Here is a 27,832-nt window from a genome sequence, read left to right as displayed (position 1 = left end):
TAAGTTTTAAGAAGGGAAATTAGGCACTAAAGAAACAGAGACTACAGGGACTTCCCTGGCTGTCTAATGGTTAGGATGCTGTGCTTTCACTGCGGAGGGCCCAGGTGCAGTCCCTGGTTAGGGAACTAAGATCCTGTAAGCCGCGCGGCACAGCCAAGAAAAAAAAAAAAGAAACAGAGACTACAGCATGAGTAAAGTGTTCTCTGACAAAGGATGGTCAAGGAAGACCTCTGACAAGGTGACATTTGAACAGAGACATGAATACAAGGAGGGAGTGAACCGGGGTGCACTTGGCACATTCATGGAAGTAGCAGGGATGCATGTGGCTGGAGGGAAGTGGAGGTAGGCGGGGAAATCAGAGATCCTGGGGGACCCGCTCACGTAGTCGGACAAGAGGAGAGCAGGGAGATGGCTGAGAAGCTGTTGCCCACATCCAGGTAGAAGGTAGTGGTGGCTTGGACTAGGGTTGCGGGAAAGCAGTGGAAAGTATCGAAGTCTTGACGGTATTTCAGAGACCTTGCAGACAGGCTTGTGGATGGATCAGACGTGGAGGATGAGGGAAGGGGGGACAGTCCAGGAAGGCTCTTGGGTTTGGGACAGGAGCCACCGGGAGAACAGAGGTAGCTGTTTTTCTCCGCCGGGAGGGAGGGCTGAAGGCAGCCAAGGAGCTGTGTTTTAGACACGTTAGGTTTGAGGTGCATTTGAGACATCCAAGTGGAAAGGTTGAGAAGGCAATTGGATATATGAGTCTGCGAGTCAGAGAGGGGTCCCGACTGGAGATATAAATGTGGGAGCTGTTGTGGATAGATGGTGTCGCAAGCCACAAGGCTGATGAGGTCATCTTGGGAGTGAGTGCAGAGAGAGCGCTTCAGAAGCCTGCGTCTGAGTCACGGGGCATCCAGCCCTTAGAGGGAGGGAAGATGGGGTGGAGGCGGTAAAGGGGATGGAGAAGGTGCCGCCAGGGAGGGAGGAGGATAGCTGAGGGAACAGGCTCTTCGTGAACCAGGAGGATTTTGCTGGCAAATCGGGGAAAGGACACTCCCGGTAGAGGGAGCAGCGTAACAGAGGCTCAGGGGCCTTAATAACAGAGCCATATTTGGAGAGGGGTGGTGGAGAGGGAGAAGGGACCAGAGAAGCTCCCCTCTGTACACCTGGCCACACAGAGGCCAGGGCCCATGGGTGTCTGGCAGGGCTGTATAATAAATGACCCCATGTCTGGGGACCTTCCTTGTCACACTGGTTGGCACTCCCTGGTCTCAGCTGATGTCTGCGCACTTTGCACTTTCTTTTAAGAAGCTTCGCCTACCTCTCCTGACCTCCCACCGTCCCTCTGGGGCTCTTGGGCCCCTGAGACCTCCCCCTTGCCCAGAGCACTTGTCTGAAAACACAGGGCTCAAGGCAGCAGCTCAGGAGCTGTCGGCAGGGGAAGGGCACCCAACAGCTTCCTATTGAATCTCTAAGCACTACCTGGATCCTTTATCTTAAAAGAAACTGTCGAAACTTCCTGGACTATGAGTGTGTCAGAGCTGCCCGCTCACACTCAGTCAGAGCAGAGGAACTCACTACCACTAGTGGGCAAACGCGCACGTGTTTGGGTGGGGAAGGGTCAGCCTTTTGTGCGCCTGTGGTGTTTCGCACTCAGTACTCAGCTCTCGGTGGAGAGAATGGCCACGGCTCGGTCAGGGAAGGCTGCAGAGAGCAGCTGCTGCCCGGAGGCTGGGCAGGGGTTCAACCGGGCTATGAGGCGGGATGGGAGGTGAGGGGAGAGCATGTGGCCGGCCAGCAGGCTGCAGGGGCACAGGCCAGCCCCTCTGCCCCAGCGAACACAGCCCGATGTGCCTGGGATGTGGCAAAGGCCCAGGAGACTTCTCCGTACTGAGTGTAGGATGGAGCCAGGCAGGGACCTGGTGACCCCCAGAATCCCTCCGGGAGGTGTGCCTCTGACTCCGGAACGGGGACTGGGGGAGCCATGGGGAGCTGTTCTGATTGTGCACGGCTCTGTGGCAGGCCGGCGGCAGGAGGCTGTGGGTAATCTAATTAGTGTGCCAGGCGGACGGGCCAAGTAATCCTGTGCCTGTAGACTCACTTTCCTTTAAGCCTGCCCCCACCCAATCTCTCCCTAAATCCTTCCACTGCCTGGGTGACGTCTAGCAGGAGTGGACTTGTCTCCATTGAACAGATGGGTAAACCAGGGCCCGAGAGGAAGAAGCTTGCGTGATGCCACAGCTAATAAGTGGCAGGGTGGAGCTTTGAACCGGGTCCATCTGAACCCCGAGCCCGCGCTCAGCGCTGCCTTCTGCCGTCTCCCAGCCTCTCCTAGAATATCCAGACTTGCATGCACCTTCATATAAACCACCTGTTCAACATCCCCATTTTATAGATGAGGAAACAGAGGCCCAGAGAATGTAAGACGCTTGCCCAGGAGCACACAGCAAGCCAAGGGCAGAACCTATTCCAGAATCTGATCTGGCCCACTGTGTCCACCCAGCTCCACACCCCATGCGCAGGCCCAGGGATCCCATCCTGGGCCCCACCCACTTCCTCTCGGAGCATCCACTGCCCTTCTGTTTTCCTGCCGCCTTTGGCACTCTCTCTGGCTGAAGGCACCGAGTTCCTCCTCAGAAAGCTCCATTGTGCCCATTGTTTAAATATAGATTACTAATGAAATGCCTTTTCATTGCCTTCCCAGTGAATAGTTTCCTGTAAAGTTAATTTGCAGTGTTATGTAAATTCTGTTTAACTTCAATCAAGTTTCTAATTATGTTTTTACCGCGGTAATTCCCATTTGATTTGTCATCTCCTGTTAGGTATTTAATGTTCGGGCGGGCAGGTTTGCTTTCCCTCTGTCTCTTGGTTTTCCAAGGTCCACTCCCTCCCTGACCCCCGTCTGTCTTTCCTCCTTTGCTCCTGCTTCCTTCGTCCCCTGCCCCTTCCCTGTGAATCTTTCCCACCTCCTCTCCTTCCTTCCCTTCTTCCTCTTGCAGCCGTTCCTTCTCCCTTTCCTGTCTCCCTCTGCTCTGTCTGGCTCTGTCTCCCTCTCTCTGCTTCCCCTCCTCCCTCCCACCCTCTTTCCCCTTGTCACCTCCCCCATCTTCCTTCTCTTTCCATTTCTCCATCACTCCTTCTCTCCTGCTCGGTGCTGGGGGCCTGGCCCTGGTATGGTGGGAAGTGGTTAAGAGCAAGGGTGCTGGATCTGTGTGCAGCTCCTGATCTGCCCCTTATGAACGGTGTGACCTTCAGGTTGCCAATCCCTCATCTGTAAAGTGGGGTGACAACGTTACCTAACTTGTAGGGTTGTGAGGATTCAGTAAGATAATATATGAAGGAGGGCTTAGCTTGCGAGCAGGCCTGGTCGGAATTGGCTTTCATTGGAGAACTCTCGGCCACGCCCCTTATTTCTCTGTGGGCTTCCTGAGGTGCCTCTGCAGTGGGTGTCTGTGCCACTGGGGTGATGGAGGTCAGGCCTGAGGCCAGGGCAGGGTGGGAGCCAGCCGCAGACCCCCACAGAGCTGGTGGCCGTCCCCCTGGAGCAAGGTGTCAGCCCTGCCTGTCAAGAGATGTGGCCTCCTTCTCCCTTAGAGGGCTGTTCTCGGGGCTGTGAACATGAACAGGCCTGCTGTTCTCAGGGAGCATCTGAGGCACAGACCCCCAAAGCTGGAAGAGCCCTCGAGACCCTGGCCCCCAGACCTTTCCCAAATGAGAGAGTAAAGGCAGAGCTGCTCCCACCAAGTTGGACTAGACACCCCCTTCCCCCCACCCTTTCTCCCACCCTGGATGCCCCCCAGGCAAGACCATGGACTCTGGCTTCAAAACTGCTGCTCCGGGTACCAGGCCCCGACAGACCTGTCACTGACTCACTTGGAGACTCCCCTCTGAGCTCCGACTCCCCTCCTGCCCTACATCCAACGCTGGGCTTTGGGATTCTCCCTGCCGTCAGCAGCTGGGCGGCCACAGTTTCCCAGCAGGCATCTGCCCTCTGGGTGGGGAGGGCGGAAGGAAAACACCAGACAAGGCCGAGGGCTGGGCGCTCTTCCTCCCCTCCTTCTCTCCCCTCCTGCCCCCCCTGCTCTATTCCCATCCGGCACGTCCCTGACACGTCCAGGAAGCAGAAAACAAGCGTTTGGAGAAGGCATTCTTCTGGGTGAAGAAAGGCAGACCCGGTCCCTTGTCCTTCAGACACAGGGAAACCTGAGCTGGCCCAGTCCCGGCCTGCTGGGCTGCGTGATCACCTGACCTGCCGCAAGTGGCTGTGTTTGTGTGTGTGTATGTGTGTCTCCCTGGTCCAGGAAACCTTAACCAGTCACGTGGCTGCCTTCCCTGTTTGTCTAAGTAAGCAGTTCAGGCCAGCTGCAGCCAGGAGGCTGAGACAGGGAGTCAGGGGAGGAGGCCGCACTGGTAGGGGTGGTGGACAGAGGGCAGCCCTGAGCCAGGTCCTGGAGTTTTCGGGCTTCTGGATTTGGTGTGGAGAGGCCTGGCCTGGGAAATGGCCACTGCTTCTGACCCCTTACCCTCCCTGGACCTCCCCTACCTCCATCTGTCAAGAAAAGATACTGGGCTTGCTGACTACAGAGAACACGCCCAGCCCTGAAACAGGGTTGGGGGGGGGGGCATCCTCTGTCCAGGAGCAGCTCAAAAAGGCCAAAGAGGGACACATGTGGATGCAGCAGCCCCTGTGATGTCCCCTAGAGCGTGTTGCTGAGTCCTGGCCCCTCAGCAGGAGAGCCCAGGTCAGCCCATTGTCATGCATCCAGCAAGCCACTGGTTAATTCAGCAGATAGGTATTCAGCACCTACTGTGTGCCGGGACCTGGGCTAGGCAAGGGGGTAGGGTTGTCCGCACCCCAGGTCTTCCAGAACCTCTCTGGACCTCCATACCTGTGACATATTTTCCTCCTGTTGGATGGACAGGATCACCTTTCATAGCAAAGACCCTGTGCTCGTGTCATGAGGCAGCCATGTCCCACCACACTGCCACTCCAAGAGGATGAAACCTCAGCGTTGGGCAGGGGACCTCAGGGGAGCTGAGAGACATCACTGAGTCCCTCGTGGACCAAGCAGCTGGGGCAAGGGTCCCTGTCCTCCAGAGAGGCTGGAGTCAGAGCCAGGCTTCCAGAACAGATGTGGGCAGAGTGCAGAGACCCTGAGCCCGGACATCTGAGGGCCTTCTCCGAGCCCACCCAGGCAGCAGAGCCCAAGGGAATGCCCTGAGTAGGGCCTCCCTCGGCCTTCCTCCATGTTTACCTGACCTGAGCGCTGTGTCTTACCTATAGAGGGCACAGTCCCCCAGGTCCTGGAGGAGGAGGAGGGCTATGGTGGCCTTGGGGGCAGTGCTGTTGAGAGCCCACCTGGGTTCAAGTGTCTGTTTGTCCCCCTTCCTCCCTGCTGCTTCTGTCCCTCCTTCCTTTGACAGACATTTCCTGGCAACCAAGTCTGTGCCAGGCCTGTGCTCAATACAAAGCACATCCCTGGCCGTGGAGATGCTCACTGCCAAGCTGGCATCAGCGACATCTCAGGGTGGGCGGAGGCCCGGGCAGAGGCAGCCATTGGGTGGGGATCAGGGTGTGGCTGACTCCACAGGCTGCCCTAGGTTCTGGGGAAGCTTAGGCATACTTTCCCCGGATGGACTGAGGCCAATTCTACTAGGTGCCCGGGATGAGGGGCACAGAGAGCTGCCATCAGGCCCACACAGAGCATTGTTGGCCCTTGTCTCTGTTGTGATAGGATTTGGGGGTGTTCAACCTGTAAGGGTCCCATGAGCTAATGAGCTCAAGGCCATTCTGATACAGCTGGAAAACTCCAATCCAGAAAAGGAATGGAGGTGGGGTGGCCACTGGTTGAGCTGGTGGCACAGGCCAGCCATCCTGCCACCCATGGCTGAATGTGGGTTCTGGCCAGGGGTGGTTCTAAAGCCTGTGTATCTCCAGCCTCAGCTTGTATGCCCCCGGGGTCAGGAGGCTCACTACTGCCCCATGGCTGTCTCAGTAACTCTCCCTGGTAACTGGTGCCCTGGCCGCCCACCAGGCTGTAGTCTGGCTTGTCTTCTACGCTGCCCACCTCAGGCCCACAGACCTGAGGCTTTAGCCTCCTTAACCTGGTCCCTCCCGAGCTTCACTGCTTCCAGGAAGAGCATCCGGCTGGGCCCGCAGACAGCCCCATCAGGGCCTGTTTGATTGGACTAGTGTGGACATGTCATCAGTGTCCTGCGTTGGGCAGCCGAGATGAAGCCAGTCAGCCCCTGCCCGGGTGAGCGGGGGTCCCACCTTCCCAGCACAGCCCCTGGGGAGGCCCTTGGGCTGCCCACGGAGCAAGCAGGAGACCTGGATCCCAGCTCCATTCCTGTTCCCAGGGTGATCTCAGGCAAGGCCCAGCCCCAGTCAGCCCAGACCACCTCCTGTTCGCGCTCCTCCCCAGCACTGAGCTACAAGAGGCCTTTGTCCACGGTGGGCCCTCCGCACTTTCTGGCCTGTTTGCTTTCTGAGTCGCCTGTTTGCCGAGCAACCTTGAGAGAGACCTGAGACGCTTCTCCCATAGCCTGTGCCCTGGGCTGAGGGCCTTTCTTCAAACCTCTTCCCCCTCACTGGGCCAGGCCACTAACTTCTCCTTTCCCCCCACCTCCTCACCTGTGGACAGGTGAGTCCCCAGCTCGTGAGGCACACGGAATGGGTTGGGTTCACCTGGAGACCATGGGTGTCCCCACAGCCCCTGGACCGTGTTCCCATCCCACGCAGAACCTGACACTTTTAAGGATCCAGGCATCCAAAACTGGGGTGGGGGTTGAAGGTGTCTCACTCTGGGTGCTGCTCCCATGGTTTGACATCACATTGTCCCTGGTGTGGGGACTACCCTGCCCGGCTGGGATGCCACAGCTTCTGCAGAGGTACCACACTGTCCCTCGTCTTTGACCCCTGGGAAGTTCTGCCTTTGAGGCCTGAGATCCATCCTTGCTCAGCTTCTCCCCTTGTCCTGGTCGCTTCAGCATGGCTCCTTGAAAGTGACTCTGCCCGAAGTGGGGGAAGACGGTGATCTGATCCCCAGGGAAGGGCTGATTCCTACAGCCTCTACTCAGCTGTGCCTGAAGTTCTGGGAATAAAACCCAGTAGTGCTTTTTTGTCAAGGCCTCTTGCTAGGAAACAAATAGCTGGAGGTCTAGAGGTCAGAGGCCAAAGGCCACTGAAGAGGCCAGGGCAGCTGCGCACTCCTGCCCCAGGAAAGTTCGGTGCTTCTGAGGAAGACTCCACAGGGCCCTGCTCTCTCCTGGTCTGGGCGGGGCCAGTGAGACAGGAAGCCAGGGCAGGCCCGGAGGATGGGACTCAGGGTGGCCTGGGCCTGAGCCAGGGATGAGGCGAAACCCAGCCCTGGCCTGGTCCCAGGGCCACAGGCACACAGGTCACCCACCCAACAGGAAACCCTGCCCGGCACCCCCTTTGTCCCACCCCGTGTTTCCCGCGGGTGGTGCTTCTACTGTTTCCCGTGGGAGCTGCTGCCAGGAATCATGCCCTCTTGAGAAAGGAAGCTGGACCTCAGGCTCGCGGCTGCCCTGCCTCTGACCTGTTCTAACCCCCTCCCAGGGCATCCCGTTGGTGGAAGCTCTGGGTCCCTGCCCGTCCCTCACCCGCACATGTTGGTGACTTACCTTCTCCTAGATGATCCGTCACCTTTAGGGGCCTGGAAGGGAAACCTCATAGTGGGGCCAGGCTTGGGAGCCTGGAGAGCAGGGTTTTTGTCTGGGTTCCACCACCAGCTTGCTGGTGCACGTGGGCTAGTCACTCACCCACTCTGGGCCCCATCTGTAGAAAGGGGAGAGGAAGAAGCTTTGCCCAGCTAGGAGCATCCCATGGGATAAAGGGTTTAGAGGTAGGATGAATCTATACCCTATAAGGACAACCAGGTTTGGGGTTAACTGCCCCAGATACACCCCCACCCCCAATGCATCTCAGATATCTCTATATCCAGCCCAGTGGGGAACAGTGTCTGTGATGGCCCCCAAGCAGGGAGTGAGACGTGAGTGGCTGCCAGTGTTGCCATGGGGGATGGGGGTAGTGATGCTGGCATCACCCCTCTCTGGGTCATCCCACTGATGACACGGGGGCAAGCTGGGCATCTGTGCCTGGGCAGGAGCCCTCCCTCCTCCCTCCTCCCTCCTCCCTCCTCCCTCCTCCCTCCTCCCTCCTCCCAGGATCTGAGAGGTGGAACATGCCAGCTCTCTCTGCTCTGCCCTGCTCAGGCAGATGGGCCAGGGTGGCAGCCTGTGGGCGGAAAGCCAGGGAGGTTGCAGTGCCGAGGGGCAGATTCTCCTGCCACTCTCCAGCCCTCCTCCTCCCCCTGGTAGGTGCTCTGAGGACTTCAGTTTTCCTTTGGTTGTGATGTTGAGTGTAAAGTGCAGGGAGGAACAGGGCAACGATACTAAGAGCTGCAGACGCTTCTGTAGCACTCTGTGGAGGTGCTGCTCCGATTCTTTATCTACAGGAATTCACGTTCACTGTGACAGCATCTCTGAGGTCACTACTCCTGTTGTCCCCATTTCCAGAGGAAGAAACTGAGGCACAGCCTGGTGAATCGACCTGCCCAGGGCGGTTACGCTGGGACTGAACCGGGCAGCTGACTGCAGAGCCCATGCTCTTGGCCACTGTGCTGCACAGCTTCTCTGACCCCCCTCCCCCGACCAGGTACCCCCAGCCTAAGCCCAGCCCAGTATCAGGGGTTGCAGCTTGTTCCCAAAGGGGGATGAAGGGAGGGTCAGGATGCCAAGGTGAGCAGACCCAAGTCGCCATGGCATTGGGTGAGCTAACAGACTCGGGGTCACCCTGACCTTGTGGACCAGCTAAAAGCTTGTTAGCAACAGGGAAGACCGTAGGTCCAAGCAACCCAAGCCCCTGCGCTGTGTGGTGACAACTCAGCCTCCAGTGGTCTTGGACACGTTGCCGCTCTGAGCCTCAGCCTCCACGTCTGTCAAATGGGCCTTTCAGAGCCAGTGGCATAGGGAACTGTGAGGAGTCCTTGAGGTTCTGGGAACACAGTGTCTGACCCCTGTGGCTCCTCGGGGGGGGTGTGAATTTCCTTCCCAGTGAGTCAGGCCACAGGGACGGGGACATTCCTGGCAGCAGGATTAATGTGGGCAGGGTGCTGGGGTGGGAGCCCAGACGTTACGGGTCAGAGTCAGGCTGGGGCCTCGAGTATGAGGATGAAGAGTTGGAGCTGACCTCGTAGACACTGGGGAGCCATTGAAGTTCTTGGCCAGAGGAGTAACGCGTCCTTGGGGAGAGGAACCTGAGAGCAAAAGAACCTAACACGCTCTTCCAGGTGTGCGGCCCCGATGCAGAGGGCGTCACATGGCGAAGAGAGTTGGCCCTGGTGGGTGTCAACGCCAGCTCTCCTCCTGGGCGCGTGGTCCGCAGGGCGCTGGGCAGCACAGGCTGGGGGTGTGGGCCCCGCAGAGAGGAGCAGAGGCAGCGCTTATGCCTCTTCCTCTGCGTGTCCCGGAGTCCCCTCAACTCGGGTTGTCTGGGTTTCCCACCCAGCTCTGGGTGGGGCCCCGCCGCTCCTTCCTCCCTCTGTGGCTTTCTGGTCCTAAATGGGAGGGGACTCTGGAGGTTGCAGCGGGCTGTGGAGCGTGAGCCAGGGTGGGGACACTGGCGGTGGGTGGAGTCACGGGATGGGTGGCCGTGAGTCAGGCATTGCTGGGCCTGTGTGTCATCTGGCTGCCTGCTGTTCTGCCTTCCCTGCGTCTGTCTGTCTCATCTCTCCCACCCGCGTCTGCGCCTGTGGGCTGCTCTGCTGGGACTACAGTGCTATTTCCAAGAGCTCCAAGCCCACGATGGAGAAGTCAGAGGAGCTGGACTCCAGGTCCCAGGCTCCCCCAACATGCAGGGTGACCTTGGACATGTCCCCTCCCTGCCTGAGCCACCATTTCTCCGATTGAAGAGTGAGGGTGGGGCTGCCCGGGGTTTCTCAGCTCCTGCTGTACATGAGATCCAGGGCAGCTTTGAAAGATAGCGCACCCCAGACCACTTAAATCCCTGGGGCAGGGCCTGGAGCCTGGGCGGGAACCTCCGGCCTGGACGGGCTGCTCTCCCCACCCTCCCCAGGGCCCCCGCCCCAGGCAGCACTGTGGACCAGTGTGTGGATTCTGGAGCCCAGGGACTGCACTGGATCTAGCTCTGCCACTTTCTAACACCATGGGCAAGTGACTTCATGTCTCTGAGCCTCAGTTTCCTCATCTGTGAAATGGGGACGACCTTACCGCTTTATAGAATCGCCATGGGGACTAATGGGTTAACCAGCGTAGCCAGTGCCTCTTAGAGCCGGGCCTAGGATGGATGTGGTGAGCACTGTGCACGTGTCAGCTGCTGTGTTCTCTGATCTAAATCTGTTTTCACACCACCCCTCCCATGACTGCTCATTCATTCATCCATTCATCACTGCTCAGACATTCTGGGGGCAGGCCCTGTGCTGGGTGCTGTGGACGACAGGAAGGAGACACCATTGTGGGGCTGGCCTTGGCCTGTCCAGGGGTCCAGTCCCAGAGGGCAGCTTCTGTCAATCCCAAGGATTGATGGGCAGGTGGGGGGTGGCTCCCCCAGGAATCCCACCAAGTTGCTGGGCTGAGGGAGCCCCTTTCTTGAAGAACACACAGAGACCTCAGCCTCACGGGAGGAGGAGGGACATCGTAGGCTGGTCCTGACGGCCTCAGCTGGGAAGCACCTGGGAGTCCTCAGTGCCTCCTGGCAGGGACCCTGGGATGCTCTCTGGGTGTGTGATGGCTCAGACAGGGCTGGGCCCTGGGGCTGCCCAGGAAGGCAGGAGCAGCCCTGGTAGGCAGTGAACAGAACAGGAAACCTCCTCGGAGCCCATCGCCAGACCTGGCCCCATCCTCCATCTCCTAGAGTCCTCCCAGCAGCCCAGGACGTTAGGTAGGCACTAATACCACTTTACAGATGGCAGATGGAGGCTTCAAGGGATCGGGAGGCCCTTGCCCAGGTCAGGGAGGGTATGTGCCAAAAACAGGCTTGGAGCCCCCCTCGGTGTTAGCAAGATCCGGTGGGACCAGTCAAGCTTCCCTGGGCGGCTGCACAGTGGAGCGTCTCAGGACAGGCTGCAGATGCAGTTTGATGATTAACACACCCTGCAATCCTTTTCTTCCCCAGCCTTCCCAGCAGCGACCCTGCAGACCATGACTGGGCTGCCCTTGCAGGGAGGGCTGGCGTCCCTACAAATACCATGAGCTCCCGTGGCCTGGCTCCTCCGAGGCCAGGGGTTGGGCGCCCTTACCCCAGTGCAGCCTTCTCCCTCCCCATTGCACCGTGAGTAAACTGAGGCAGGGAGAGAGGCAGGGACTTGGCTGAGGCCACGTGGCTTGCAAGCAACAGAACTAGGACTTCATCTAGGCCTGGGTGACGTTAGTGCCCGTGCTCTGACCCGCTGCCTCCTGCAAGCGAGAACAGCGCTCTCCTTTGTCTGGCATCTGTAAATCTGGGCCTTGGCCATCACTTCAGACTGGCCTGGCCCACGTGTGACCAGAATCCCAGAGGGATGCCTGTTTGGGGAGTGTGACCGCCGGGGGCTGGCCCCTGGCCCAGGACAGGGATGGTCAGGAACACTTGGTACTAGCATTTTGCATGTGCTGTCGGGAGTGCCCGTGCCCTTCAGCCCCTCGACCTTCCCGCCTGCCCTGGGCCTGGAGTCCAGGCTGCCCTGTGGAGCGGACAGCTGACGGGGCTGCCCAGGCCTGCACCAACCATGGGTGTCATGTCAGCTCAGCCAATCTTCCAGCCAGTGTTAGCCCGGACCAGGAAACTGAGCCCTGGAGGGACGGGGGCTTGTGCGTGAGTCCTCAGCTCCTCAGTCTAACCTCCAACCAGAGCTGGCCTGGCTTCTCGTCCTGTCCCTCTCTGAACTTATGTCCCCTCCTCTGCAAGGTGGCAGGCTTAGACTGAGGACCTCCACGGACTCTTCTAAGCGCCTCTGCAGGGCATTTGGGATCGAGGGTATCACAGGCATGAGGTTGAGGTGGGCAGCACAGGGCCCTGCCACCCTAAGCAGAGTGGGCGGGGCAGGAGACAAAGCCTGTAAGAGGGGCCACTGGCAGAAAATCCAGTTTAAATCATCGGCATTGGGAGTGGCAAGCGCCCAGGTGGGTGATTTGGCCAGCCCCAGCCAGGTGCCCCTCTGGGCAAGACCCTGGCCCCTGGGGAGGGTGAGGCTTATGCCCACCCATGGGGCCTGATGACATGGTGGCACAGAGCATGCACCTGGAGGATGCTCAACGCCTTTGGCCGTTCTGTGGGGAGGGATCGGGGGGCCCCCTCCTGGGAGCCGGTGACCCTCAGGAAGCCTGTCTCTGGGAAACAGACCCACCGTGCTGGCTCTTGAATCAGCCTCAGAAGGGGCCTGAAGCCAGGACTCATCTTCTCGGGATCTTTCTCCATCTTTTTGGTAAGAGATCCAGTGCCTCCCTGCCCAGCAAGACCCCAAGCTTCACTTGGCAGCAAAGCTGAGCCAGTGAGAACAATGGCGCTCCCTATTTACCAAGCACTTCCTGTGCAAGTGCAGTGCAGGCATAATCTCGTTAAGTCCTTACAACTCTGTGAGAGGAGGGACTCATTATCCCCATTTTACAGATGAGGACTCTGAGGCCCAGAGAGGCTAAGTTTCTTGCCCAGCATCACAGCTCAGTGGACAGCAGAGCCACTCCACACACACCTTCTGTGTGTCAGAATCTAGAGCCACGTTATGTGCCCTTAGTCCACGCTGTACCTCCCCCCTTGAGTAGAGGAGGAATTGTTCATTTGACGGCTTGGGAAGAAGGGAGCCCCCTCCCTCTTCCTCCAGCAGGAGTGAGCCACGAATCACAGCCAACTTCTGTCTGGTCTCAGTTTGCCCCACTGCGCAAGCCCGACATCAAGAGGCTGGGTGTCTCGGCACACACGTGCGCCATGAGCCAGGGCACCTCTGAGCGGCAGGTTGGGTGAACGTCGTTCCTCGGGGCCCGGATGGTGCTCGTGGAGAGGGCGAGGGCTTTCCCCTCTGATAGGCCTCTCCAGCCTGGCCTTGATAACACAGCAAGTTGGAATTGGGCTCTGGGTGAAGCTTTGGCGGGGCCCCCGGGGATGTGTCTGCATGTGCCCTTGAACGCAGCTGTCCCCTGCTCCTGATTTCATCTATCATTTTCTCTTCAGTCTGAGGCTTTTCTCCTGGCAAGCCTCTGGGCCTTTGCCCAGGAGGGGTGCCCTCCTGCCTGAGAGGCTCTTCTCAAGAGCATGATGCCCTCGACACCCCGTTTTGCTGCCTTCCAGCACTCTGTCCTAGAATTACTCTGTGTCTTGCCCGCCTCCCATTAGACAGTGTGCAGACACCCTTGGGAAGCATCCAGGCCGGTGACGTTGGCCTTCGACCGTGCCCTCCTCTCCCCACCCATCCTCTCCTACTCTTTTCCCTCTCCTTCTCTTCCTTCTCTGGCACAAAGTAGGCAGTGTCATTAGCTGTCGGGAGAAGGAAATGAATGGATGGATGGATGGCATAAACAAACATGAAGGGGAAGCAACCTGAGTGTCCATCGACAGATGAATGGATAAAGAAGATGTGGCACATGTATACAATGGAATATTACTCACCCATAAAAAGGAACGAAATTGAGTTATTTGTAGTGAGGTGGATGGACCTAGAGTCTGTCATACAGAGTGAAGTAAGTCAGACAGAGAAAAGCAAATACCGTATGCTAACACATATATATGGAATGTAAAAGAAAAAAAAAATGGTCCTGAAGAACCTAGGGGCAGGACAGGAATAAAGGCACAGATGTAGAGAATGGAGTTGAGGACATGGGGAGGGGGAAGGGTAAGCTGGGACGAAGTGAGAGAGTGGCATGGATACTACCTAATGTAAAATAGATAGCTAGTGGGAAGCAGCCGCATAGCACAGGGAGATCAGCTCGGTGCTTTGTGACCACCTAGAGGGGTGGGATAGGGAGGGTGGGAGGGAGACGCAAGAGGGAGGGGATATGGGGATATGTGTATATGTATAGCTGATTCACTTTGTTATACAGCAGAAACTAACACACCATTGTAGAGCAATTATACTCCAATAACAATAAAGATGTTAAAGAAAAAAAAAAAACCATGAAGGAACAACCCCTAGAGGTCCGTTTATAGCCCCCATTTTCCAAACGAGGAAACCAAGTCTCAGAGATGTTAAGTGGGCAGAGAGGTTTTGGAAGCCCCTACCTTTCCCAACACGCTCTGCTTCCGTCCCCGCGGTACCAGGTGTGGCCCCAGGTTTGTGCTGGGCGTCTCCTGACCACCAGAGCTTTTCCCACCTGGAGGCATCCCTGAGGGCCCAGCAGCAGACTTGTCAGGCATACACTTCATTCAGCAGAACCTGCCAGCCTGCCCTGCCCCAGTCACTTGCGAAGTTTCCACGCAGGAGAGGGGGAGGCGGGAAGCCGAGGGGCACGCAAAGAGGGGCATGCAACAAGGACCTGCAGGGCAGGGCCAGACGAGACTCGCTGGGCTTCCCGGGCCTGGGTGCGGGCAGGCTGTCAGAACAGCTCAGAATATTCTCAGCAGAAGTGAAGACATACAGGATTATTGAAGCAAGGGTAGTTTGTGATTCTCAGGCAGCCCTGGCCAGGAGTTTCCCCAGACCCCAAGCCACCAGCTTCATAGGTCTCTTTACTTATCTTTTCCTTGAGGCCAACTGCAGCTGCTGTCCTTTGGGGAAAAGACTCAGGATTTCAGGTCCTCCCCTGAGCACTCAGGGCTGCCCAAGCCTCTGCTCAACCCCGCTGTCCCTGGAGTGAGTACGAGGGTCTCACAGCTGGATAACCAGGCACCCAGTTTTAATTATATGCAAGGAGAAAGAAAGAAACACCGTCCAAATGTCTGGAAGTTCTGGGCAGGGAAAGCTCACTTGGGGGAACTGTCAGGGAAGGCAGCATGGTGTAGGCGGTCCTTTGGGCATCGGAGGATGGACAGGGTTCCGATGGGCAGAGCTGGGACCACAGAGCTGTTGAGGGCGTGGTTTGGGGTAATAAGACAGTACACGTTCTGCCACTTCTAGCTGCATGACCACTGGTATCTGCTGCAAAGTTTCTTCATCTATAAAATAGGTCTTGCAGTTCCCTGGTGACAGAATTGTGCTGAAGATGGAGTGAGGCAGTGAGAGCTTCTGGGGCTGTTGAGGAAGGGCCCTGGCAGGTGGGGCAATCTGCCGGTTTGTCACATCTTGAGCACAATGCGTGTGTTTGTGTGCGTGTCATTGGCAGCAGGGATGAGTATCTGAGGCCTGGTGACGGCCCTGAACTGCAGGCCAAGAGGTGGCATTGGTGTAGCCCCTGCCCACCACACCACACGGGGTGGTCCAGCTCCCTGTCCCAGTGGCCTGTGGGTATGTCGGTGTTCTGGCCAGTGTCCTGCTCTACAGGGTCAGCCTGGGGCCTCCCCTAGTGGGTGAGTAGTTAGAGAGACAATTCAGAGCTGCCTTTTTCCTCCTGGCCATCAGGCCTTGGTTTCCACATAGGCCCAATTAAAACTGGGTGACTGGTTATCTCTGTCTCTTCCCCATGTCTGGATTCCCCCAGCTTGGTGAGGTCAGAGAACATGTATTCCAGGAATGCGGGAGGCGGGACAGCCTGCCTGGTTTGGATAACCACTGGGGTAAATATTTGCCTTGCTCCTGGAGCCAGCACTGGCTGCCCGGGTAGGACGACGGGCCTGTTCCCAGGGTCATGTAAGGGGATGCTTCCCTGGGTGGGTCTTGGAGGTGAAGGAGCCCGTGCCTCCCGGGTGAGCCTGGGAGCTGGGTCTGAGTCCACCTTGCCTGTGCAGGGCCCCTGAACCAGCAGCTGTTCGGCCCATCTGTGAAGTGGGGGTAGGCAGAGCTGCCTGGTCCAGCTCAGGTGAGGCGGGCCAGCCCCCCGTGAGAGCCAGTTCAGGTCAGGCAGTTCAGCCAGTGGGGCAGCAGGTTGGATCCGGTTTGGGTGGGTGCCCACATGACCATGTTCTGGTCCCCACTTGACCACTTATGACCTTGACAGTTAACCTCTCCCAGACTTTAACGGTCACCATTCGCTGACCTGTTCTTGCGTGGCACCTGCATCTGCATACCCGTGTCTCGTTAACCCCTCACAGCCACCAGGGCATGAGGGGCACGTGTGTGTGATTAGCAGCAGATGACAAGAGCCCTGAACTTCAGCTCAGCAGTGCCACTCGTGTGGTCCCCTGTCTGCGACCACAGCGGGGCAGTCCAGTCCCCTCTCCCAGAGGCCTGGGGATAGGTCAGTGCTCTGGCTAACATCAGGCTCTACAAGGTCAGCCTGAAGCCTCTCCTGGTGGGTGAGTATCTGGAGGGGCAGCTAGTCCCTGTTTAGAGAGGAGATGATCAGAGATGCCAAGTGACTTGCTCAAGGTCACCCAGCATTAAAGGGCAGAGCAGGGATTCAAACCCAGCTCTACCCACCCTTGCCCTCGACCTCACCACTGAGGCTAGGGCCGGGCTCCAGGCCAGAATGTGGGCTCCGTTGGCGGCTTAGAGAACAACTGGTCACTTAGCCACGGGCACCGAGCCCTCATGATGCCCCACATTCTGGACACCCGGTGGCACGGGCACCTCTGTCCTCCAGGAATCCCTAGTTAGCCCTGCATCTCTCTGGGCCAGCCCCAGCCCCAGTCAGCTTGGCCTGGTGCCCCCACCCAAGCCCACACCCAGGTGGGTCCTTCCTCCCAGGGGATCCATTAGAGGAGGAGGGGATGGGAAGGTGACTGTGGCTGGGAGAATCCATCTGAGTCCTGGGACAGTCCCCACCCCTGAGTGACCTCTGCCAGACCCAGCCTTGCCACTTTCCAGCTGCAACACCCCTGGCAACCCTACCCTCCCTCGGAGCTCAGTGTCCTGCTCTGCAAAATGGGTACTCGTTCCCGCCTTGCCCTGCCCCCGAGAGCGCCAGACACGCGATGAGAGTGAAAGCACGTTTCAACGTGTGATCTGCACACCGCGTCTTCTGCCCCTTCCTGCCCTCGCAGCCAGAAGCGGCCCTGTGGTCAGAGCGTCCCCCTCACCCAACCCGAAGTAAGAGTGCTGAGCTGAGGATGCCAGGAGAGCCCTTTGGGTAGTGGGGCACCTATCCCTCTGGGAGCCTGGGTGGGCCCTACCACCCCCCTGGGCCCTGAGTCTCAGGCTGTGCACCGCCCCATGGCACCGAGGGCCCTTTAAGCAGAGAACACTTACCTGCGTGGATCCGTGTCCTTTATGGTTGTGGTCTGCTCAGGCTGGGAGCAGGCACGGGACACCTGTCCCTGGTCTCACCAGGTGGCCAGACCCTTCCAGGCTGTGAGGCTCACCTAAGGGCACCCAGGGGGCTGGGGCTGGGGATGGGTGATTTCACCTCTGTGTTCACAGCCCCACCTGGGCCTGAGCTCCCCCACCTCCACCCTAACATGTTTGAGCAGCCAGTGTGAGTGAGGCCCAGCACAGGGTCAAGGGAGCCCGGGTGTCCAGTGCCAGCTGGGCAGGGTGTGGGCTCCCTGGCTGGTCATCTGGTAGTGGGCAGAGTCTGGGTGTCAGCAGACCGCCCGCTCATGTCCGGGCTCTTCTTACTACTTATTCGCTCCTTACTACCTGCATGACCTTAGGAAGCTCTAGACGCTCTCTAGCCCTCGTGTGTAAATTGGGCGTGCTCTTTAGTTTCTACCTCATAGCATTTCACCGAGGGCTAAAGGAATATCCCAGGTATAACCCCTAATGTGGACCCAATCAAGGTGAGCTCCTGGTCCTTTCTCCTTCCCAGGTTGGGGTCCAATACAGGTTTATGGGGAAAAGGGTCAGTCCCCAACCAGGGGAGTTCATATCCTGCTGCCCCCTCTGTGTGGTGCCCTTGCTGTGTGACCTTGGACAAGTCTCTTCCCCTCTCTGGTCTGTTTGCCCCTTTGCCCAAGCCCAACAGCAAAGAACTGGGGATGGCTGGGGGCAGAGAGGCACGAGCATGTGCGCCATAGTCCAGGCGCCTCTGCGAGGCAGGATGGGCAGGCGTTGTTCCTTGGGGCCTGGATGTCGCTCACCGAATGAGCGAGGATTTTCCGGCTTCTGTCTCAGCTGCCAAAATAATTATTTTCTCTTTGCCAGTGGGTCTGCGGCCAGCTTGCCTTTGGGAAAGGCCTGAGCTGTGGGCAGTGGGGAAGCAGGAGGCTGATTCCAGTTCTCCCCCAGCCACTGACTTGCTGCGTGACCCCGGGACGGGGGCAGGTGCTGCTGTCTCCAGGCCTCACTTTCCTCCTCTGTGAAATGGGAGAGTTGGAGTCAAGGGCCGTTTGTGTCCCCATGGCTATAGCAGAGTTTGGGGACTGCCAGAGTCAAAGAGTCAGGACGCAGAGATATTCTCTTTCCTGTGTGGGGTGGAGGTACCAGGCTGGGCTGTGGGAGCCTGGGGCTCAGGACCCCAGCGCTCCATGGAGGCCAGCGCCAGCTCCTGCAAGGTAATTTAGCCTCTGCTGACATGGCCGGAAAGCTACCTGCCTGTCCGGCACTCATATGCCTTACCTTATACTGTCTGTACCACTCTTAGAGGGAGGACCCCTCCTTCTCTCTATATTGCCTCCCACTGATAAGGAAACAGAGGCACAGAGAAGTTTAAGAAATTGTCCAAAGCCACATGGTAAGGGGATGAAGCCAGGACTTGAAGCAGATCATTTTTATTATTGAGCCCACCTCTCAAATGCCAGGCCTTGATGCCCTTTATTGAAGCCATAGGCACCCACTTCACTCCCTGGGAGACCCTGCCTGCTGCACAGCGGGTCTGAGGCCTCCGCCAGACCCTCACGTGTGTGGGAGCCCACAGTTAATGTGGCCTGTGCACGCCCACTCCTGCTGTAGCCACGGGCCTCATCCTAAGAGGCGCTCAGCCCTGTAGGCAGGTTTCCTGTATCTTTTTTTTTTTTTTTTTTAATATTTATTTATTTGGCTGTGCTGGGTCTTAGTTGCGGCATGTGGGATCTAGTTCCCTGGCCAGGGATGGAACCCAGAGCATGCAGCCTTAGCCACTGGACCACCAGGGAAGTCTCATGGTTTCCCGTGTCTTAGAGGAGGGCATGCAGGTGCAGGGAGCGTGGCGATCACCCGGAACCATCCAGCGAGGTGCCTTCATAGCTGGGACTCAAACTCTGCAGCCAGGACTCCAGAGAAGCCTCCCTGCCAGGCCCCTGGGTCTGGTCCTCCTGGATTCCCGTGGGGCCCGGTGTGTAGGGAGGAGAGGGGAGTACTGGTGGCTCATTGTGGAGATGGTGCAGCTGGACCCACTGCCATGGGGGGCAGGGGGACTGGGGTCCCCACATACCCAGTGCACCAGCGGATCCTGCCACTGCTGCCTTCTGCTCCCTCTCCTCTGAGCACCACTGTCGCTGGCCCAGACCCCTGGGGCAGCCCCCCCCACTGGTTTCCCTGGCTCGTCCTGTCCCTTCTAAGCCCTTCTCCCTAGAAGCCATGGGCATCTGTTCAGACTGGACCTAAGCTCATGTCCCTCAGCTGCTCAGACTCTCTCATGGCTCCCATCCACCCTCGTAGTGATCAGGCCAGCCTCCTGGCTGTCACTCACCCCACCCCTCCTTCCCCTACCGCACCCACCACACCACCCATTCTCAAGTCTTCTGCTGAGCCAGTCTTTTTACCCTATCTTGGAGTCTTCACATATACTCTTCCCTGCGCCTGAAACACTGTTCCATGCGTCTTGGCCTGCCTCTCTCTGGCTTATCCTTCAACTTTACTTCCCCAAAGAGACACCCCTGAAACTTGAGTTTATGCTGTGTACGCTCGCCCTTGTACTCGTTCTTTCTGGCAGACATCACTTGTAATTATGTATTGTTTGGTTCTTTGCCTATTATCAGAGTTCCTACAGGTCAGGGACCACTATCCTGTTCACAGCTCAGGGTGTTTGCTCAATGTCTCTTGAGTGAATGAACGAATGTCGAGTGCTTCTGTCACCATGTGTCCTTAGATCCTCCCAGAAACCCTAGGAGAGATCATTGCGATCCCATTTCACAGGTGACAGAACTGAAACCTGGAGAGGCCAGGAGCTTATCCACGATCACATAGCCAGTAGCTGGCAGATGTGGGGTGTCAGGGGCCTGTTAGTGTTAGGGCTCCCCAGCATGGTGCCCCTTTTCCTCTCCATCCTTCAGATTCCCCATCTGTCAAGTGGGGACGAATGGTTTGGCCGGCAGTAAACGTTCCAGCAGGTGGGCAGTGTGGCTGGGGTGGGGTGGGGAGATGTGGCAGCAGGTCATTTCTGGGGCCCCTGCTGTGAGTGGTCCCTGACCACCCTTCTCATTGCAGCAGGATGGAGCTGGAGTGAGGCAGAGGGGCCGCCAGCTGCTGACCGGAACGTGGGACGCTGGTGATTCGTGGGTCACTGAGGTAGGTGTGTGGCTGGGCTGGGGGGGGCAGCTTGGCCTGGATGCTTGGGGAAGGGGCAGTGTGTCCTGAGTGGGGGACAGGTGCCGGCCCCGGCACACTGCGCCTTTGACTGTAGCACAGCCCTCATGGACGGGATTGGGTGCAACACCCACCCCGTCCCCACTGAGACCTCGTCGGCCCCCAGAGGGGCCTCGAGGGGCCTCTTAGGCCTGGCCTGTCTCTACCGTGGTTGCCAGGGCAGGGGTGGGGAGATGCACACAGAAAGAGGGGCAGGTTTGGCGTCCCCAGCATTGGCACAGCAGCCCTGTCTGTACCACTCAAGCCCGTGGCACATGGGCTTCATTCACTGTAAGCAACATGGCAGCTACACGGGAAGAGGCCTGGGTGGGCAGAGAGGCCTGTTCGCTGGGCTGGGTGCTGTGGCTGGCCCACCCCCTTCTCTCCCACAGTCGCACTGAGGTGCACACCTGAGCGCTCACAAGTCTCTGGGCTCTGGGGTCAGAGTGCCTGCGTGCAGATCCTGGCCCGGCCACTCGTCCACCATGACCTTGTGCGGTTTCTTCGTGCCTTGGTTTACCTGTCCGTAAAAGAGGGCTTGGGATCACAGCACCGGTGCCCACAGGTGCACTGGCACAAGGCACACAGGAAACGCTCCGGACCTATCATTTTCCTTAGCAATGAAGGGCCCCTTCCTCCTTCTTGCATACCTCAGTTCCCACCATCCCTCCTCCCTGAGGGCCCACCAGTGACGGGATAGAGACCAAGCGGTCGTCCAGCATGATGAGGGAGGGGGAACTCCCGGGAACAGCTGGAGCCCGAAGGTCCCGCGCTGAGCCTCCCGGGCCTGCCTCAGGCCCGGACACCAGTGTGTCTCATCCCAGAGTGGCGTTTCAGGGTTGAGGACACTTGGCCCTGGGCCAGAGGGCAACCCGTGTAATCCCTCTTTACTCTGTGGCTCCCAACCCCGAGATGAGAGGCTGTCACGGAAATGCTGACTTGGGCCAGGGCCTCTTGTCCCAAGGCTCTGGGGCCCAGCCAGGGGAGCCCGAGTCTTCGTCCTGCCGTGAGGCCCTGTCCGATCGTCTCCCTGCTGCCCCCAGCATCTCTCCTGAGGCCCCGGTGCTCCCAGGTACCCACAGGCAGGGCCAGGCGAGCCCTGGGGATCCCCTACGCTTCAGCCAGACTCTGGAACCAGGGAGCAGGCCTTGATCTCCCTTCCCGCTGTAGGAAATGCTGACTTCCTCCTATCAGCTGCACGACCTTGGGCAAGTCCTTTCCCTTTCGTGAGCATTCTCATCTGAAAATGAGGATAATTATACCGGCGTTTCTGAGAGGGCTGTTACGAGGATTGCTTGGAAGCCAGGAATGTTTTAAGTGTTGCAGCTTGGTGAGAGTCGGCTGTGTACCAGGCACTAGGCTCCTTAAATACGTATTTCTCTACACAGTAATCCCATGAGGAGGTACGCTGAATGCCTCATTCTCCAGGGGCTCAGTGTGGTTAAGAAACCCATAGAGCTGTATGCGGTGGAGTGGGGATTTGAACCGGGAGAGGTACCTCGGAATTAAGCCGCCCACGAGGCTTTAGAGACCAGGGGTGGAGCCACAGGGCAGGCTCAACGTAGGTGCTCAGGAAACAACCCCCATTTCTACCGGGCGGCCTTTGGCCAGCCCTCCAGGCGTGGCTGCCCGCAGGAGCCGGTGGGTGGCCCCCGAAGGCTGGTGGCCTGCCCCTCCCCTGAGGGCTCGCCGGCAACTCCGTAAGGCTGGGGGAGCCCGCTGCTAATTGCGAGGTAACCTTTGAAATTCTCCTTCACGGTGGGTTCTCTTTTCGGATGTTTTTCAAGGTAATTCATTCCCTTTCCAGAAATTGCTGGTGGAGGAGCATTAGGCAGCTGGTAATTAATCATAGAAGCGGCTTGGAGTTTATTCTTTTAAAAGAAGGAAAAGGAGGACCAGAAAGCCTTGATGGAAAAAAAGAAAAGGAAAGAAAACCACTCCTAGGCGAGGGTGGTAATCAATACCTCGGTGTCCTAGAAACGGCTGGGGGTGGGGATGGCGGACGCGCAGCCTTCTCCCTTTCTTCCCGGGGCTAGCAGATGGTCAGTTCCTGCAGCAGCATCATGTGTGAGGCTCTGCCCTTAAGCATCAGCTCTCTGCGTGACTCTAAGCAAGGCGCTGCCTTTCCCCAGACTCACCTTTGCCGCCTGTAAAATGGGCGAAGGTCAAGTGTCCGACTAGGAAAGAATATTAAACGACGATGCCCGTTCACTGCCGCATCCTAGTGCCCGGCATGTGGTCATTGCCTGGTCGATGTTTTATCAGTTGAGCGAGTAAATGAATGAATGATTTTCTTGGATCTTTGTTAGCTGTCATCAGTCAAGGAGGTGGTCCTGGCTACAGAACACTGTTTCTCTAGTTCTGTTATAATTTAGAGTGACAGCCAGGGTGACAGCCTAGTTATGTCACTTTCCAAACTCATGATGAAAGGACAGCCTTTGATGAAAGGCAGACTCCGGCCAGCAGAGCTCGGGCCCCTCAGTGGCAACCACACTGTCTCTGTGGTGTCCTCAAGTTCAACTTTCCAGGAGTCTGAGCTGTCTGGAGAGTTTTTTTTCAAGCTGCTTTCTGGGAAGATAGTGAGCTCCTCGTCGCTAGAAAATATGCAAGCTGGGGTTAGGGCTGCACATAGCCCTCAGGCAGCACTCCTGAGTTTGGGTGAGAGCGTGAGGCTCCCCGGGTTGGACACCGAGGAGGCTGGACTGGCAGAGAGAGAAGCCTCTCCCCTCTGGGAAGGCTGGAGGAGGCCACTGAGAAGGGGGGGTTGTCCATGCGCAACTCCACTGCTTTGGTGCCTGTTCTCTGGAGGGAAGGAGGGTGTGCAGGTGTGTGTGTGTGCCCTCGTGTGCTGGTACGTGCGCATGAACAGGTGTGTGTGATTAGGCTGTGACGTATGTGAATATGCGTGGGTGTGCAAGGAAAGGAGAGTGCCCGCCCATGTAGGAACACCCCCACCCCTGTGTGCACCTCCCGTCAAGAACCTGGCACCTCAGACCATCCCCACACACGAGGCTCAGCTCCAACCTCCCATTCGGGCTGACCAGATGGGCCCTGCCTCCCTGGTGACCACGGCGGAGCTGACTGAGGGGCAGCGTTGGGGACAAGGTGGGCTCCTGAGGGACCCTGGAGGGGAAGCACGCCCGGCCCCCAGCTGGCCACATCCCAGCAGCTGCCCACAGTCACGGAAGGAGATGGTTCTTGGAGGTCCATGCCTCCTGCTCTAGATGCGCAACCCCTGAGTCTAGTCCTAAGAGTGTGTGGTCCCAGCCGGCCCCCCGTGGGGAGGAGGGCGGGTCTGCTTGGGGAGTCCTCAGAGCAGCCTGGCCAACCTGGCCCTGGTGTTTTCTTTACTTCTTCTCTCCTCGGCCTCCAGATCCCAGCTTGTGTGCATGTGTGTGCGCGTGTGTGTCTGTCTGTCTGTCTCTCTCTCTTTGCCCCTGCATGTCTTTGTGTCTTTCTGTCTGGTTCTCTCTGCACGGGCACCTCTCTCCTGCCCAGCTCCCCTCTATTCTCACGGTGGCAGCCCCACTCTCCCTCCCTCTCAGCTCTGTGTCATCACCTCCATCATCCCAGGACTCTGCAGAACTGACACCTCCCAGGCTCCCGCCTGGCCGTCTTTCCCCCTGTTTGCCCAGCTCTGGCAGCACACGTCCTCCCGCCCTGCTCTTTGGAGATGCCCAAGGCAGCGCCCCACAGTCCCGCCGCTGGGAGGCTGTGCGCTGTGTGTGTGGTGGGCCCCATCCCACGCCCTGGGGGCAGGCACCGTCCCATCCCCACGAACCCGCCATGCCGACCACTCAGGATGGAGCCTGATCCTGGCTCAGAGATCTGCCCCCGTGGCTGCCCTTCTGTGCCATCCTGGGCATGTGGGCCACTGGCCACAAGCTAGAGCAGGGGAGAAGGAGGGGGCCTGCATCCACTAACAGCGGCGGTTGGAAACCTGGCGTTTCCCTCCAGCACTAATGAAATTCCTGCTATAATTAGAAGTGAGGTGTCCAGGAGCTGGCTGCCTGGAGGGAGGGGCTGTACGCTCATGAATAAATAAATTGTCCTCTTCTGAGGGGAGAAGGAGCCAGAGGGTGGGCCCCCTGAGAACCGCGGGCCGGGACGGTCTCAGTGGCCTGTGAGGTGGGCAGTGGGCCCTGGTGGCCCCCACTCACCCGGATGCCCTCGGGGACCTCTCTGGGTCCCTGTCCCCTGCCAGCCAGTCTTCTGCAAGTGCCTGCTGTGTGCCAGGCCCACCCAGCCTGGCATTCGAGGCCAGCACGCTCAGGCCCGAGCCTCCTTCGCGGGCGTCCTGAGCTGCAGCTCCACCGTGCCGCCCCCTTCCCGTCGTTGCCACCGGTCCCCACTGCTGCACCTTTCTCCTGCGCTTCCTCCGGCCTCGAGAGCCCTCGGCCCTGTTGCCTCACGGCTCGAACCTTTGGGAGCCTTCTTCCAGCCATGCTCCCTCCACAGGGGAGGACACGGCCTCTTCCCCGCTGGGCCCCGTGGCCTCCGTTCCTCAGAGGCCCTGGTCCTTTCCTCTCCTCATACTCTGATGCCCTGCAGAGTGTTCATCACACTGCTTGCCACAGCGTCTTTTATTTTGTATTCATTACGTGTTGGGATGATAACATATTGGATGTTTGACACTCTTTTTTCATACTAAGTCTTCGAAACCTGTTGTGTATCTAACACGGACACAACCTTGCGGGCTCCGGCGTTCAGTTGCCATGTGTGGTTCTCGGCTGCCATATGGGACCACGCAGCCTCGGCGGCCCCGGTTTCCTTATTTCCGGGGGAGGGGGGGAAACTGAGGCTGGGGAAGGAAATCTTGCAGATGAGAGTTTGCAAAGCGAGTATGCTCTCTGTAGGCAAGGCTGCTGCCGTCCTGCTGTTCAGAATAAAGAACTGGGCACACCGCACTGGCCATAAAGGTAAACTGAGGCAGGCAGGAGTGTAGCTAGTACCCAGGGGAGCGAACCTCGATGAGAAAAGAGGAGAGATAATGTGGGAGTTCCAGTGCTCACGAGCGTCCCCACCTAATCCCCAAACAGCCCCAGACCAAGGCGTCTCTCACAGGCTGTGCCACAGTGGGGGCCAGTCCCCGCATCACCCCCAGCTTCTTTCCAACCCCCCTTAGAAAACGGGGCTGCGGGTTGGAGCCCAGGAAGGGAGGACGCCCCTGTCCTCCTCCCCCTCCCACATCATCCAGGACGCAGTCTGAGTTGCAGAGGTGTCCAGCGGGTGTGTCCCTGTGAACCCAGAGGTTTCCCACAGGGTCAGGAGATGCCTGGGGTCCCCGCCTGCCCGGAGGGGCTTCCAGAGACGAGATGTTTCTCAGGGGCAGACTGGCAGCCGAACAGCTGCCCCAGAGCCCTCCTCCGTCTGAAGCCGATTTTCCCCGCCCCCCGACTGCACTTTGCTACCCACTCAGTTGGCAGTCATACTCTTGTTTGCCTCCACTGAGGCACTGCGGTGGGAGGCCAGGAGGTTCAGGTGCTGCGCTTGTCCTCCCTCTGAGGGGCCCCTGCCCGAGGCAGAGCCCCCTCGGAGGGGCTGCGGAGCGTGTGTGCGCTCCCTGAGACACACCCATCCCCTCCTTCAGCCTCATGCACCTGTGGCCTCTCCTGGTCTCTGCTCCTCCAACCAGACCCCTACTCTCTCCCCACTGGGGTATACACCCCTTGAAGGCTCAAAGCAGCTCTGAACCGTGTCCCCCGCACAGGTCCTGGTACACCGGTGCTGAATGGCAGCAGGAAGCCAGCAGGCACCCGGACCGTGCGCCCTCAGCTTCCTGTGGAGACGGCAGGGAGGTTTTACCCGGCATGCCAGTTTTTAATGTGCAGGGCGGGCTGTGTTAAGGAGGACTCTGAGGCTGTGCACAGGTTGTGAGAAACAGTGCCGTGCGCTGCATGGTGCAAGTTTGCCCTTTCAGCCCCGGCTCCCTGAGCATCAGGTCTCCTTGTCAGATGGGTCAATTCTGGGCTGTGGCGGTTACAGGGAGGGGCAGTCACCTCAGTGTGGTCCCACATGTGTCAGGCTGCCGTGGCTGCTGGGCGGACCGTGCTCAGGAAACCTTCCAGAGCCCCCGAGTTATGGGAACCACATATGTCCCCAGAGAGCTGACTGGGGAGCCCCAGCCCCTGCCCCCCGACCCTTGTTAATGGAGAGCAGGGGGATGTATGGAAGCTTTTCCCTCACATCTGTCTCTCCTGTTAAGTGCTTCTCGCCCTTCCTCAGCTCCAGCTGGCCTAGAGGTAGGGCCTTGGACAGTATCAAAGCCTTGCTGGGTGAACTTGGGCAGCACATCGTGCCTCACAGCTGTTTGGGACCCTCACTGCTTCCCTGAGGCATCTTTGGGGGCCTCTTCCAGAGCCCATGGGAGCATCTCTGCTTCATAACCTTCGTGGAATGCTCCCCTGGTGCCCCCTCCTTCTGGCCCGCGCTTCAGTCGGTGGACAGTCTATGGTGGGACAGCCCTCACTGGGTGGCCCCTGGTGAGCTCCCTCAGCCCTGCCCCCACCCAGACTCTCCACCATGGTCACCATCTAGGAACCCAACCCCCTGTGGCCCCCTGTCTCTGCCCCCAACAAATGCCAAAGCTCCCAGGTGTCCCCTGCCCGGCAGCTGCAACAATCGATGCACTTGAACCTGTAAATCATCTGGACCATTTTTTTCTGTGTGTGGAAGAAACACAACGAACCAACACCCTTGCATCCTTGATCCAGCTTAGTTTCTCCCCAGTCACAGCTCCAGGAGGGTTGCTCAAGGTCATCCCGTGCCTGCCAGGGCTCCTCTAGCAGCTGCTTGCACGCCTCTGCTGCTGGAGAGCTCACCATCTCCGGGTCCACCGGTGTCAGTTTCAGTGTGATAGAAGACGCAGTATGACACACGCTTAAAGCAAGGGTCTTAGGGACAGACACTGCTGGGTTCAAATCCCTGCTCTGCCACCTATCAATTGTGCAAGTCGAGACAAGTTACTTCATCTCTGGTGCCCTCCGTTTCCTCGTCTGTAAGTGGGCAGAAGCCCACCCACCTGCGGGCAGTGCTGTGAGGCTGGAATACAGCAGTGGCTACATGGTGCCAGTCTTCCCTGTTGACTGAAGTCTCAAAGAGACACCTCCCGCCCCTCAGCACTGGAGCGGCTGCTTGAGGTTGACATTTGTTCCATCTGGTACCCAGATGCTTCCCTCCTTCAGGGACACTGGCCTTCTGGGTCCTCTCTGGGGCTCTGGAGTGGGAACTGTCAGGATGACACTTCTCCAAAGAGCCAACACACACAGGCCACCTGGGCACCTGGGCTACCTGCAGTTTGATTCTGTGGGTTAGAGTTGGGCCTAGGGCTCTGAATTTTTAACTGGGGCCCCATATAACACCTGTGATCAGGCCTGTCT

At 58.3% G+C, this 27,832-nt stretch overlaps 1 protein-coding gene across 6 annotated transcripts in view; it reads left to right on the top strand.

Annotated features, from left to right (window-relative positions):
• The window catches only part of ZMIZ1 (zinc finger MIZ-type containing 1), a 185,759-nt gene that overhangs the window by 24,394 nt on the left and 133,533 nt on the right, over window positions 1–27,832 (top strand). For 4 of the 6 annotated variants that reach the window (XM_060285841.1, XM_060285842.1, XM_060285840.1 and 1 more), the window contains exon 2: window positions 20,316–20,396. The exons of 1 other annotated variant lie outside the window; for it this stretch is intronic. The gene's annotated coding sequence lies outside the window, so the exon portion shown is untranslated. The remainder of the gene's footprint in view (window positions 1–20,315; window positions 20,397–27,832) is intronic. One more of the 6 variants, XM_030862723.1, reaches the window with a different exon arrangement.

This window comes from Globicephala melas, chromosome 16, assembly GCF_963455315.2.
Source record: "Globicephala melas chromosome 16, mGloMel1.2, whole genome shotgun sequence".
Lineage (NCBI taxonomy): Eukaryota > Metazoa > Chordata > Mammalia > Artiodactyla > Delphinidae > Globicephala > Globicephala melas.
The sequence above is the reverse complement of the archived record's forward strand: the minus strand, read 5'-3'. Positions and strand labels throughout refer to the sequence as shown.